Here is a 15956-nt window from a genome sequence, read left to right as displayed (position 1 = left end):
TTGTGAAATGCTACAGGGAGTGAAGGGATTTATTCAAACAATGATGAGTGTAAAGGAAGGATTTTTCTACTCAGTACCATACTCTTTCACTCAGAGGACAGCTTTAGACAGACTTCTGAACATTTCCATGAAAGCCTTTTTATAAAAAGACTTTTTTTTTTACATGCAGGGAAAATGGCAGGAATTATCTCTCTTCAAATACCTTTTTACCCGATGGGCTTTGCAGCATAATAGGCCCCAATACCTTACTTTACAGTTAACAATATCATGAGCACCACTCCTTACCAGTCTGATGTGAAAATGAAGGATTTCAATTTATAATCCTGTTAGTCTGAGATTGTTGAAAACCACTGTTTTTATTGAATTAAAGTATAAAAAAAAATGTCATCGGTACCAAGATGAAAACTAACTTTAAAGATAAGGTCGAAATTAAATTAGCTCCTTACTTAAAATTACGCTCTAACCCTGGAATCCATGCAGCATGTTTTACAGTTTGCAGCTGACGCCCCCAACCTGAAATCTGTCTACTCACAGAAAGAGGGGGTTTCTGATCTGAATGTTGTAGGAAGAGGAAATCTAATTTTGACCTCAAGTCAAGTAGATGCCAAAGCGAATTCTTGGTTTTCTTTGCTGTATAAGCTGTAATTGCAAATACAGTTTCCTTCATCTAAAACAACCATTCCACCCTGAAATTTTCAAACAAAAATAGTTTAGAGAAACATTGGTAAAGGCTTCTTCAAAAGGAAGCATGGATTAAAGGAAACGGACAGACACTGGGAATTTCACAAGGCATTCTATCTCTCCAATATTTTGAAGGAAATGCTTTATAGAAGTATTCTTTCAGTAAACTGTAAAAGTAGACTAGTAATTTAGATGGGCTTAATCTTTAAATAAGATAAAAAAATAACTGCATGTAAGTTTAAGAGAAAAATCACAATGATATGAAAAATCTTTCCCTGCAATGTTAAATTGAAACAAAATTGTCATCAGTCGGTGACATACACTAACACTTATACCTCTGATAAAACTAATAAAGGTATCCTAATGGTTTTTAAATCCAATTTCCGAATGTTTTCTGGCTATTTTTATCAAAGTACCTGGTACTATAACTTTGTGTTTAATTATAATAAATTATATCATCTCCAACATTTCTGGTGTTTACTATGGTATGTCCAGAGGTTAACACCTTGGCAAGCTTAGATTTTAACTGGCTATTCACCTTTGCCCCAGTACTGGCTGAGTGTCAGCTCAGGGCACATGGGGTTGCAGTTCCACAGTCAGTACTGTGTTCCCTGAGGGAGGAGGCAAATCACAGGCTTAGCAGCAGGTGGAGGCGCCATCGCTGTTTCATGGCTCTTCGGTAACTGTGTGCTTCTACCTACCCAAGAAATCCTCCCATTCAATTGCCTTCGACTCAACCTATTATTAAACATGTTTTTTTTTCTTATTGTAAAAACTTGTCTGAGCACAGCAGCACAAGAAAACCTACTAGTGTACTTTTGAACATTTTTACCTTTCTTTGTTGAGCATATCAGACTCAGAAATGGCAGCCAGAATCCTAAGAGCAGATGTCTCGCTCACGTAAAGTACTGGGCTGAGGTGGCTCTTTTTGGTGGGTAAGTGGCCACTTTGCTGCTCAAAAGAAAGTCCCCAGGCCCTTAGTATATTGTCGTATGATCAAATATAGTGAAAATAAGAGAACTTGACAAGAAATCCCGAGAAAGCATGGAGTCCCAAGAGTGGCCTCTATGCCAGGGCAGGCTTAAGCATAGACTTAAAGCTAATGTTATTTCCTGAAGTAAAAAAAAATAAAAATAAAAAAAAACCCACTAAAGGGAAAATGCCCACCTAAGCCAAAACTTTCTGAAAATACAAATAAACATGGCCTCCAGAATCATCAGAATGCGACAGCCACTGTGGATACCTAAGAAGGCAGTGAATTATATAGTGAGGTCCAACACTGCTATTTGGGTTTGGGGCACGGGAAGAAATCAATATTCTCTGGGCCCATTACAGGAAGAGGCTGCTTAATAAAGTTTGAGTGATGACAGTGTTCACATTTTAAAAGCTTCAGAGACTTAGAGCCTTGATTTGGGAAGAGCCGAGCTAGAAGGTACCCTCAGATACCGCAAGAAAACATTTTCAAGTGAAAGGAATAGTTCCTGATGTGTATGTGGGAGAAAAAAAAATGTATTAAGGAAAGTGAAAAACCTTAGCAGATAGACCTTCCGCCTTTGAACACGAAGCAGGGCCAGGGCCGCCGTGGGAGGTCCCTAGGCTGTGAAACACACGCCACTCCACCCATCTGTGGGAACTAATCACAGAATTCACATGTTGAAGTTAAGCTATGTTCCTACTCAGGAGCGCGGCTCATAGACTCTTAATCTATCAAATCATAAGTATTAAAGAGGCTAGCGTACACAGCCCCTCCCCCATACTGTTAAAGGTACAGGAGCTGAGATGCAGAAAGGAGGAGCCATTGGTCCCATGGTACAAGCTTGGTGACAGAGACATGCCTCCTTGATGTTCAATCTAAAGTTCCTTCCACTAAACCACGTCGGGCCAACCAGGGGCTTTCCTATGTAACTCAAAGATCCATCCAAGCGTGCCCTTCACAGCCGTGATTGCCTTCTTACAGAGGCAGGGAGACCTAAACAGGACCAGGTAACACCGTAGCCACCCGCAGTGAGAAGATCGCTCTCTGGAGCTGTTACCAACCACACAGACAGAAGAAACAGTTAACTGCCATGTAACACAAACTAGTTCACCACGTGGTCAGAACAACGGGGTGGTGATCCTTGCGGGAAAGTACTATTGTCAGTCTAGATCCCTACTTATGAATTTAACAGTTCAAAGGTTTGGGTTTTTTTTCTTCACAGTACGAGCGAGTTCACAATCCTCCCCAGGCTCTTCCAGCGTTTCTAGAGCGCGAGAACATTATTCGTTCTCAGTTGTGTCTGTATATTCACAATTGTTCAGGGATCAAAAGGTGCATCAGGGTGACCTTCCCTGTTGGAACGGTGACTCACACAGGTGAGATGATTATGATGACGCGGCTATGTGGTTGTTTGACTTTCCACAGGCCAAAGAAAAGCGTAGTAGAAGCCAAATGCTGGATGTTTGCTGAACACCAAACTCGAGGTCAAATTCCACTGTGCCCCAAATTCGGAGTCCAGAAGGACATTTAAAGAAGCAAAATTTGTTTTTCAAGGACACAATTTCTCTAATTCTCCTTTATTCATTTTCTGGGGGGAAAAAATAACTGTCCATTTTAATCAGAAATTGGTAAATTCCTGTAAGAGCCACAAGATGGCGATATGAAGTGGCATTTAGAAAAGAACTTGAAAAGCTGCTGGGAATACATTTTAGACAGGGTCAAGTATCACATAACTGCCTACAGACGAACTACGTTTTTAAATGGCATTGGTGGACTGGGTGAGTTTTTATAAACGGGCATACCTCTATTCCTCACGCTATTTTTAAATATCGGATTCGTTATCCTTCCATGTTTCATTTAGCTTCAGGTTTTAAGAATATTTTGTGAGAACTCTAAGAGTTGAATTTGAATGTTGGCAGGGCTAAATCACAAATGAAAAAGAACTGGCTGGAAGCAGACAAGTGTCAGACTCACAGTATCTACGGGATCTCTGCAGCTGGTCACCTGCCCTTCTACTTTAGGAGTTCTTGGGCCCCTGAGGTACTGACCGATGTCGGCAGATATTTTTCATTGTTACCGTCAGCTGGGGGAGTGAGGGGCTGCACCTCGGTGGGCAGAAGTGAGAAGTGCTGCTGACACTAATAAGGAATTGTCCCACACCAGAGCATTCACAACGACAGGGCGGGGCTTGGAGATATAGATGATTAAGAACACCTGTTCTTTCCCAGCACCCCACAGGGTGGCTCACAACTGTCTGTAACTTCAGTCTCAGGGGACCCCATGCCCTCTTTTGTTCTCCTCATGCACCTGGAACATATACATGTTATACAGACATACATGCAGGCAAACATTCATACGCATAAAATAAAAAGATTTTAAAAAGCCGGGTGTGGTGGTGCACGCCTTTAATCCCGGCACTCGGGAGGCAGAGGCAGGTGGATCTCTGTGAGTTTGAGGCCAGCCTGGTCGACAAAGCAAGTCTAGGACAGCCAAAGGTACACAGAGAAACCCTGTCTCGAAAGATTAAAAAAAAAAAAAAAGATAGCTTAAAAAAAATGACAAGACTGAGAGATTCCGCACATTTATTTACTGCTTCATGGGTTCATGTATTCATCCACGTATTCACTTACATATGCAATCATCTTCTCTTTAGCCTATTGGTTTGCTATTTGCAGGTGTAACAAGTTTTCAAAGTGTCACTGTGATTCAGCACTGGACTAAGTACAAGCGATAAGATACAAATTGCCTCATTTGTACTCAGTCTGCCAGGAGAAATGCTTGATTACAAAATAATATAATAACAGGGCAGGATTGGTCTTCATTCCTAAGTGTAAGAATTCTGGCAACAGGGAAGCCATATAAGAAGCCGTGTTGGCTGGGCACTGGTGGTGCACGCCTGTAATCCCAGCACTCAGGGAGGCAGAGGCAGGCAGATCTCTGTGAGTTCGAGGCCAGCCTGGTCTACAAAGTGAGTCCAGGACAGCCAAGGCTACACAGAGAAACTCTGTCTGGAAAAAACAAACAAACAAAAAAGGTACTGTGTTGAAGATTGTAGCAGAAGGGCTTCACTGATTGGGGATTGCATGTGGGACAGGGATGAAGTCATAGAATAAAATTTTGGGCAATCAACAGCACAGGGACACAACAGGCAAAGGTATTTGGTGAGTATGTGCTGTTAAGAAATCAAGGGCTGGAGAGATGGCTCAGAGGTTAAGAGCGCTGCCTGCTCTTCCAAACGTCCTGAGTTCAATTCCCAGCAACCACATGGTGCCTCACAACCATCTTCTGGTTGTGCAGATGTACATGCAGGCAAAACATTGTATACATAATAAATAAATCTAAAAAAGAAAAAAAATACGAAGTCAATGAAAAGAGTTGGAAAACCATAGTGTGCTGCCTAGTTTTCTGTTAACATGACCCAAGCTTGAGACATCTTAGAGCAGTGGTTCTCAACCTGTGGGTCGTGACCCCCTTGGGGGTAACAAAAGACTCTCTCATAGGGGTGGCATATTATCCTGGATATCAGATATTTGCATTATTATTCATAACAGTAGCAAAATTATAGTTATAAAGCAGCAACTAAAATAATTTTATGGTTGGGGGGGTCACTACAACATTAAGAACTATATTAGAATGTCCCAGATTAAGAAGGTTGAGAGCAACTCTCTCTCTGGAAAGAATCTCAATTGAGAAAATGTCTCAATAAGATCAGGCTGTGGGGAAACCTGTGAGGCATTTTCTTAATTAGTCATTGAAGAGGGAAGGCCCCACCCATTGTGGGTGGAACCATCCCTGGGCTGGTGGTCCTGGATTCTATAAGAAAGCAGGCTGAGGAAGCCATGAGGAACAAGCCAGTGAGCAGCACCCCTCCATGGCCTCTGCATCTGCTCCTGCCTCCAGGTTCCTGCCTTGTTTGACTTCCTGTCCTGACTTCCTTCAATGATGAGCTGTGGTGTGGACGCCTAAGCCAAACAAACCCTTTCCTGGCCAAGTTGCTCTTGGTCATGGCTCTTCCCCACAGCAATGGTGACCTTGCCTAGGACACACAGACTCTGAAAGCACAGAGCAGGGCTCCTCTCGGCAGGATCTGTGACTTCATCTTCTAGGCATTTTAATTTAAAATAAAAAAAAAAACTCGAGACAATGATTTACTTCCTTACCTCTGGCTCCACACACTTAAAATGTTTGAGGAATCCCATGTCAGGTGTTTCTTTTAGTTTTAAATTGCTTTGTAATTGCAGAGTCAATCTAATAGGGAAATGATATATTTATATTATAATTATCAGTAAAAGTCACATCTATACAGATATATCTTTTGTTATTGAGGGAGGATGTCACTGTATCCCTGTGCCTGGGAAGTTTACACCAGACTGCACTTGAATTTGCAGTAATCCTCCTGTCTCTGCCTCATGGATGCTGGAATTACATATGTACACCATCATGCCTGTCAGAAATAGCTTTTCATTAGCAAAAATTGCATTGTTGTGCTATTTACTTTCATTATAATATCAAGAGCTGGGGCAATGGCTCCACTTGCCCCAAGGCTCATGAGGACTGGCACTCCTACCCTCGGAATCCATTAAAAAAAAAAAAAGGTAGCTGGGCATGGCAGCAAGCCTGTAATCCCTGCCACAGGAGGCAGACAGGAATCCCCGAGCAGTCTGGCCAGCCAGAGCGGGCAGAAAGGGAGCCTTGGGTTCAGTAGGAGACCTGGCCGCAGTGTGTAAAGTGTGTAAAGTGTGCAAAGTGGAGAGCAACTGAAGAGGACCCCTGAGGCATCAGCCTCAGGCCTCCATGTGCATGTGCGCATGTGCAAGTGTACGCTCCCCATGTGGGCCAACAAGCGTGCAAAGACGAGCATACACACCACGCATATCCTTATGCAGAAGTACATATGTAATGTCGCACATGTTTATTCAAGTAATGGCGTTTGTTGTAAGCCTGGGCTACTTGAGAAGACAAGTTACTCTGTGGAACGCAGTCTTCCAGTCGGCTTATTGCTGAGTATGTGAATAGTTAAGTAAGGTCGTCCTGCCAAATAAATTCCTTTTTTAAACATTTTATTATTTGTTTAATGTGTATGAGCGTTTGGCCTGCATGTATGCTTGTGTACCATGTGCGTGCCTGGTGCCCTTAGTGAGAGGAAGAGAGCAGCAGATCCCTTAGAACTGGAGTTGCAGTAGTTCTGAGCTGCGCTGTGGGTGCTAGGCATGGAACCTGAGTCCTCTGAAAGAGCTGCCAGTGCTCTTAACCACCGAGCCATCTCTCCAGCCCTCTGGATAAAACAGTATATACTAAGTATATTTACTGAGTATATTTTACTCAACTTTTTATACTTTTATCTGTGCTTTAGGCAATCTAAACTAAATAATTTAAAATAAGTTCCATAATTTCAATATACTTCAAAAATATTAATTTAGAGAAACACGTTGTATCTCCTAATAATAAATAAATAAATGAGCCCTAAATAATAACTGTAAAATTTTAGTAAAATCAGTAGCAATCAAATAAATATTTGATATATTTGTTTCTGACTTACAAAAATTATTGTCACCAGATATTTTAGTAGGTATCATTATATTTTTATTTAAACTAGGTTTTAAAATGTGGATGGCTGAAACCACTGCTGAGGGAACTTCTGTGGCATTCAGAATTCATGATCATAGGGCAAATGCTGTAACTTGTGATAAAAATAAGAAAAAATGGACGGGGTGCATAACACAAAAACAGACCATATCTAAAATCAATACAGAAACCCCAAAGTCACCCTCAAGTAATGTTGCAATCCTTTTACCCAAAATAGAGGAATAAAAATACCAGTGTTAAAAGTGACAGAGGCACTGGGCAGGGCAGGGCTGTTACAGTTTTCCCAACTAGTTAATGACACAGTAACTAAACCACTTTCTTCCTTGCCTGATGTCTAAGCTATAATTGTCTGCTCTGTTTGATTGGGTATTTTGACTCCTTATTCTTCCTTCCCCATATTTTCATCCTTCTGGGTTCTGAAAACACTTTTCTTTGTGTATTAATTAAAATCTTTGATGGATCATTCTGCGTTTGTATTTATTTTCCTCCATATTAACTCTTACAATAGCTTACAAAGTTACAGTTCATATTGCTCGTGTTTTGAGATCACACCATGGCTCCCCTTTCAAATACAGACCCGTCTTCAAAAGTAAGAGTCTTGTTGCTATGAAACAGTTTTCAAGCCTGAGAAAGGTTAGTTGGGAACTGATTCCTGCTTTTATTTTTTTATTTTTATTTTTTATCTATAATGTCATATTTATTTTGGCAGTTGAAAACATGTGGCAAATTGCTTCAAAAACTTCAACGTAAGATGCAATTCACTTCTATAAAATATAAGTACTGTCTTTTGAAAACATTTTGGAGTGGCACAAATCACTAGTGTATACTTCTGGGGTACACTGTACGTTTTGATTTGGGTGTGCATCCATAAGAGTTCAGTCATCACCTAAAGCTGTCGTCATTTCTCTGTGTTGAGGACAAAACCCTCTTTTTTTTTTTCAATGTTAATAAAGGAACAACATACCCAAATTTGTGGGACACATTGATTCCTGCTTTTAAAAGACACCTTGGGCCTTAGACAAGGACAGCCAGGGACCGTGCTATCCTGCGAGGGCCCTTCTGTGCGCCCCCTCAGAGGCCCTGATGCACTCTTCCGTATCTCCTTGCACACCATTTCAAAGGGATTTGAGGCAGCACCAGATAAACTCCACACATCCCTTTTGCTTTGAATGCCTAGGAGGAATGTTTTCATTCAAATGCTTTCCGCAGGCCTTGGCCTGTAAGTAAGCACAGGAGCGGAAGTAGAGACAGGAGGATCTTGAGTTCAAGGCCAACCTGGGCCTTGTACCACTTTCGGCTTGAAAGTCTAACTCATGCAGACCTTACTCTGCCAAAAGAGGTACAAGGAACCATAAAGAAAACATCATAAACAGCAGCACCAAAAATCCATCTGCTCCACTTCTTCCTAAAAACGTACCTGTGATGAAAGAGCACATTTAGAAAAATCAAAATTTCATCACCCACTGAGCTGCACAGTAAAGGACAAGCCAGCAGGGAAGCCATTAAGGTTTCTGCGTGAATGTCTTCCAGTCAGAGCTTGGAGGTCTGCCCAAAAGCAGCAGAGCTGATGCGCTCCACAAAGCGTCTCTTTCCATCCGTGCGACACCTCTGGACACACACTGGGGTCAGGAGGTAGAAAGCACCAGACCCTCACTTCTGCTTCTGTTCCTGATTCTCAGGCAGACAGGACTTTATCTTCTTGGCAGCGACAGGGCTAATGTTCATTTTCACACAGAGGCATTAAGTGAGCTGAGAATAAAGGTAAGGGCAATCACACAGAGGCTCCTGCAAGTGCGGAGGTGACTGGTTGCTGCTGGCCTGACCCCAGCCTGAGGCTGCGCTCGCCACTCACTGCTGGGACTCTAAAGTAAGTTCTCACCGACAAAAACCACACAAGGTACCAACAGCCATTCCTATTAGGCAGGGATAGGTGTGTCTACACACTTTGTGTAGTTTTCTGAATACAGTGATACACTGTGGAATCGTAACAGCCTTGGAAACAAATCTAGTTCCTTAAGTTATCAGAAATCCTGTTTTCATCAGTACTCTAACTGATAGAAATGAAAACATATTGGAGAGAGGGTGCAGAAAATGCTTTATATTTCTAAGTTCTATAACAATCTCTACATGCCATGCAACACTGAGAAGCATAAAAGAGCAAGAAATAAATTAAGAGGCTGGTGGATCATAGACTTGGGCACTTTCAGCTCATTGCGTATGACTTGATGGCTCTTGATGAGTCAGATGCTCAAATGTTTTTATTTCAGCTAATAACTGCATTGCTATTCTGACAGTCCTTATCACCAAGAGAGCAGATGACCAAAAATCTTATGTAAACAAACAAACAAACAAACCACCCACATGTCTAGAATATTAAGGTGAAATAAATAGTTAATTCTGGGCATTTCACGATGGTTCTTTCATTCTGTTATTAACTAACCAACTGCTGCTATGTAGATGATGGACATGTTTCTGTTATCAGGTGTAACATCATTCTAGACATTAAGATTTTATCTTAAGATTCTGTATTTGTCGTTCGTGAGCACCTCCTGAGTCTACAAAGGGGCAACTTAGAGCTAGAGTTACAGGCAGTTTTGAGCTACTAGGTGTCGGTGCTGGGGACAGAACTCCTTCAAGAATTCTTCTTCAAGAGCAACAAGTATTTGGGTTTTTTCTTTCTTTCTTTGTTTTTTGAGATAGGGTTTCACTGTGTAAGAAGAGTCCTGGCTGTCCTGGACTCACTTTGTAGACCAGGCTGGCCTCGAACCCTGTCCCTGTTTCTAGAGTTCTGGGATTAAAAGAATGTGCCACCACCGCCCAGCAGCTGCAAGTATTTTTAACTCCTACATCATCTCCCCAGTCCAATACCCTCTTCTAACCTCCACTGGCAGCACACATGGAAGTGGTACACATTAGTGTGTGCAGGCAAGCATTCTCATAAAACAAAAATAAATCCTATAAAAAAATGAGGTGAGTTAAAATTAATTTGCTATTTAGTTAATGACTAATAGGATGCACATTCCATAACAAGACATGGCACAAATAGCTTAAAATTCACTTTAGAAAGTTTTTTGGTTAATATCCTAGAATAATAACTAAGAGAAACAAAATACTCCATTCCATGAAGAGGCAGGAAGTCAGGATGAAATATGAATTAGCACAAACAAACAGAGGTGAAAGGAAAAGTTCCAAAGACAAAGGTGACATGAGGATTGAATTTCTGTCTTGCAGAGGGAAATTGTCCACATGGCTTTCTTGGGCTCTGCAAACAACAGCAAATTAGAAAATGGATGTCCAGTGGGTGATGCTTATATTCTTTTTCAACTTGACATCCCAGAGGGATTGTCTGGACTAAGGGTAGCTTTTGAGGTGTGTGGAGATCATCTTGACTAAATTAATTGATGGTGGGAGATCCATTGTAGTTGGGACCGCTCTCTAAGCAGGAGAGCCTGGACCATAGGAAATATCAAGAAAATCTCTTGGGCTGGAGAGATGGCTCAGTGGTTAAAAACACTGACTGCTCATCCGAAGGTCCTGAGTTCAATTCCAGCAGCCATCTGGCATCTCACAACCATCTAGAATGGAATCTGATGCCTTCTTCTATCATGCAGGCATACATGAAATAGAATGCTTACATGTTCATAAATAAATCTTAAAAAAAAAAAAGAAAGAAAAGAAAAAATCTCATCACTGGCAGATGTGCTGCAGTCCAGTGCTCTCTCTACCTAGCTGGATGCTGTGTGGCCAGCTCACCCAAACCCTGCTGCTGTGACTTTCCTGCAATTATGAGTCAAAACAAACTCCTTTGCTCTTAAGTTGCCTTTGTTTTTCGTTACAGCAACAGAAAAGAGAATAAGACACAGTATCAGTGAGACTGTCCTTTAAAATATTTCAAAATTCCTAAGCATAACAGCACACCTAATAACACCACAGCCTAGCATCATCTCTGGGCTTAGGTAGATCCATGGAGCCACAGCAGGGGCTGTCTCCTCTTTATCCTCTTCAGCTCATGTGGGCCAGGAAAGTCTCTTATAGGATCTAAGCTATGCCCACTTGTAAAAGTGAAGGCAGAGTGATGAGCCCTCCATCTGTCATCTGAAGCAGAACCAATGGGAGGAAAGATCATAAGCTGGAAGGCTTGGGCATTTCAGTTGTCCTCTATTCCAGGGCTGGTTTGTTTCAGGACATGAGTCACAAGCGAAAGCGCCAATGCCAGCAGATGGCCTGAGCAACAGAAGCAAAGACCCAGGATGTAGGAGATATCCTTCCAAAGAATGCTAAAGTGAAAAAAAGAGACTTGAGGAGTGTATAGCACCTTTAAACAGGGAAATGGGTAAGATCACCCCTGCAGAGCCTCGCGTAAGGCAACGGCACCTTTCTGTGCTTCCAGTCTTCCTACTGACCTCCTTGAGGACCCATGTCCATGGTGAGCGGTGAGAGTACAAGCAGGGTGCGCAGCTCTCCAGAGCACACTGGGTCTGGACCCACTTTCCCTTCGTTTGGGTTTGGAGCCGGTGGTGTGAAGATTTACCCCCAGGGGGTTGTTTTGCTTTGTGTCCCAGTGGGCCCTTCCTGTAAGAGAGATTTTCCCTGAGAGGTCTAGAAGATGTAGGAAACCATCTTCTTCTGGGAAGTTGCTGCAGACCTGGTCCTGACAACCTTAGGTGTCACCTTGTGCCCTCTGGAGATGTGCACGTGGAATATTCGGACACTGTCTCTTTCCACCATCATCAGACAACATTCAAGGGCAGTGCTTCTCCATCTGTGGGTTGCAAGCATCCAAAAACACATCACTGATGCTCTTAGAAACCTGCAACAATAATTTATTTTTGCTGTTACGTCATCAGCTGTGATTTTTGCTACTAAGTGGTGTCTCAGTTCCTAAGACCATTGGCAGCGTGTGTTTTCCCGATGGTCACAGCCCACAGGTTGAGAACCGTTATTCAGGGACGCCTGGGGCCTTAATTGTTGCCTCTACCATGGAAGAAACTTTGGGCATTGCAAGACTTTTTGGAAAATGGAAACCAAAGCTACAAGTAACAAAGGTTCTCAACGAAACAGACAAGGGACAAGAAGAATGAACGTGTACCTTAAAAGCGATCAAGCCTGATCTGTGCAGATTCATTTTATATATATCTATATATCACCTAAGTATATGTTCAACTCCATAAGATCCCAGAACACTTTGGGGATTTAAACTGAGAAGCCAACCTCAAAGGGACTGATTCTTGCGACTAAAACACAGACACCTCAGGGGCGAAATGTGGCAACACTTTGACAGGCATAGCAGTAGGCTAGAAAGGATTCATCCAATTAAAATTATGGGATGAATTTTGGCTGGCAGAACGTAATTACCAGCCTTGGACTGGGTCCAGGATCCTGAGGTTAACACCCTCCTCTTGCCAACAAGCTTCCTACCTGCCAACACTCCGAGATGGAGGAGGCTGGGTCTGACATAATCGCACATAATACTGTTGTGACATCTAAGTACAATGATGAGGATGTGAGAAGCATCGTGAACCTGTTTTTTTTTTTTAACACTCATTATGTTACTTATTTTTATGCCACATTAGGCTAGAAACCAAATGTCCACATAAATGTTAATTTCCTCCAAACCGTGCTTAAAAATTATAATTAGAAAATTAAAAATAGATTTTAAAAATTAATTTATCCCGTCAAAGTAGTTATTTAGTGATTATTTCACTTCAGTAGTGAAACTAGATAAAAATGGTGACATTAAATCCTTGTTACGTTAAAAGAAAAACAACAACAACAACAACCAAAAACACGTCCTGATTTTTTTGTTTGCTTTTTTTGTTTGCTTTGTGTGTGTGTGTGTAATGTGTTCTCAAGGTTGACTGGCCTGGAGGGATGGAGAAGGATATGTGTAAGTATCCTCCACATTCCTGGGAAACCAACTAAATGAAGATGTGTAAGTGCTACCTTTTCTGGGTGCCATCCGTTTACCCTGCTCCTGGGCAGATCCCTCCACTGGTGCACAGCCAAAGGGTAAAGGCCTCCTCTGGAGATTCTAAGTCCCCACAAGCATGGAAAGGCAGAGGCAGCTCCGCGAGGGAGGGGTTGGGGGCTCAAGTCCCACTGGAAGGAGGAGCCTGCTTGGCTCTGTGGTCCCAAAGCACCCGATGCCTGTTGTGCCTAGTCCCCTTAGGGCCTGGTAGCTGCAGTCATTGGGTGACTGAAATCTGGGAGCAAGAGAACACTGAGCCATCTGTGGCCCCACGCCACGCATCACTGCTTTGACTCCATACTGCCTCCAGAGACAGATTTTTGGTCTATCGGGCTGAAGCCATCCAAGGGTGACTGGATGGGTTGGCGATATGTCCCAAATCACTAGGAAGAACGGGGCTTTGCTTTAGGCCGCCTTCTAAGAGCAAAGGCTGTGCCATGTGTCAGCGTTTGCTGAGAAGGTAGAGCTCTCTAACACCATCTTTGTGTGATTTAGCTTGTCCATGGGGAATCAGAATGTGGAATGAGTGAACGAAACTAACCCTTTCTTCTGCACTGTTAGGGGTTGCCATAAACACCATTTGTTAAAAAGCATAATTACGTTGGGAAAGTGCCTGATGACACAATTAAGCTACATAAACACACTGAAAACAAATGAAAACCAGGAGACACCCACACCACTTGTGCAAAGTGATTTTTTTGTTGTTGTTTACACAGAACAGAGAGGTCTGAGTTGCTTTATTGCGACGCTATTAATGTCTAGGAAAACCCCAGCGATTATATTTTTCTGAATTTTCAGTGATAGGCCAATGTAACACCTTCCTGTAAGCCGGAAACTAGCTGTGAAACTGGAGGCACAGCTGCAGAATGCGGCGACCGGCCTTAGCCACTATAGCCAACATTATTGTTTGAAGTCTGATTCACTGCACTACCCTCCACTTGGAGAATGTTCCCAGACACAGCGTCCCTCTTTAAATGTTTGTGGGATGAATTCACCAGGGTCTCGTTCATTTTCAGGTGTGATCTTAAAAAGGCCTACAACTAGGAGGCTTGATCCTGAATTATTTTCTCGTATTTTGAGATATTTTGATTCATTTAGATTATAATGCCGTTTAAGGCATGGGGAGATGGGTTGCCAAATGTCACCTGGTGCTCAAAAAGGAACCAATGAAACCTCTCAAGTGTGTGTGATTAATTCACTTGTGACAAAGGAGTAAGTTGAAGTTTTGGCATTATTGAGTAACATGCATGAGAACAGATGTCTCTGAGAAGAAATAATATGAAAAGATTTATTTTAAGTTGATATAGGAAATTTGGATATTAAAGGACAAGGAAGAGCTTAGAAGGTCTATCTATCTGTCTTTCTATCTATCTGTCTATCTATCTGTCTGTCTATCTGTCTATCTATCTATCTATCTATCTATCTATCTATCTATCTATCTATCTATCTATCACAGGAGGTTTTGTTTGTTTTTTTAGATAAGAATGTGAACATATTACAGCCTCTCTCTGCACACTTTTCTGTGTTTCCCCAAGAACTTAGTTTAGCAAAATGATCCTATCTACTTGTTAATTAGAGGCCTGGAGAGCAGGAGAAGCAAAGATGAGGAGGGCCATGCCCAGAGGAGGATAGCACAAGTTCACTAGAAAGTTCCGCTCACCTCACACACGGGCAGAGTAATTTACCAGGTATTACCGGTGTTGTTCCTACATTTCTACGTCCCGTGTACATGACCACGCACATCCAGAATAGTGTTGCAGCCAATTTGATGACCTTTCCTACAGATCTTCTCTAGGAGCTATGAAGTACTTCGGTCACGATGTCCTGCAGTCCAGGAAGGTAAGGTTCTCGTGATTAGTGAACATGAAACTAACCCCAAACTACAGAGACTGCCGCCAATAATCATTTTTCTTTCATTCCTTCTTCTGCCTCTAGCCTGGGGCTCCCTTTGGTGCCTGCTCACACAACACCAGAAACCAGCAGAGAAGACACTGAGATCACAGCAAATCAGGTCTTGGAGAAAGTGGTGTGAGCAGCCGTGGCTACTGCCCCCCCACACTGCATCTATAGACACTCTCCACCGGCCCCAGTAAGCGGTTCCTGGTCCTGAGACACCACAGCTCCCTCTGCAGCAGACCCAGGCAGTACTGAGATAGGCCACGTACTCTGCTGTGCACACTTGGTCTTTTCAAATGCCCTTGCTAGCTTAGATGTGCAACTTTGCACACAGGTGTATGAGTGACTCTCTGAGAAGCAGCTTGTTCAAGGTATCACCGGTAGGCTCCAGAGAAGGTTCTATTTACCCCCAAAATGTACTGTTTCCTTCATGGGCCAAATAATCCTTATTTGATCATTAATAGGATAATCACCATACATAACACATCATAGCTTTTATTTTGAGAGTTAGATGAAAAATAAGCTTTCCAAATGCCAAGGTATTTTTAAAGCACTCTTGCCAGAGCAGCCCCCCCCCATCATTATGGTGTTATTGCTCCTACATTTTCTCTGTGCAAGGACTATAGGGCAATTACATTGAAACGACGTGCACAGGGTCACCTGGTAATTCAGTGGAGACTGGGATTCAGCTGTTTTCCTCCCTTGGCCAGCACTACTGAGAAACGCTGCTATGTGTTTGTCGCTCTCCACAAAAAACATCCCTGTGGTGACACATAGTTTAAATATCATTTGCTTTTACAGTCAGGCACACATAAAACATAGGGTATCTGCAGGCTTAAAGTCATTTAC

The sequence above is a fragment of the Acomys minous genome (genome assembly GCF_964271855.1).
Source record: "Acomys minous genome assembly, chromosome: 4".
In the NCBI taxonomy this organism is placed as follows: Eukaryota; Metazoa; Chordata; class Mammalia; order Rodentia; family Muridae; genus Acomys; species Acomys minous.
Note: the sequence above shows the minus strand (reverse complement) of the source record.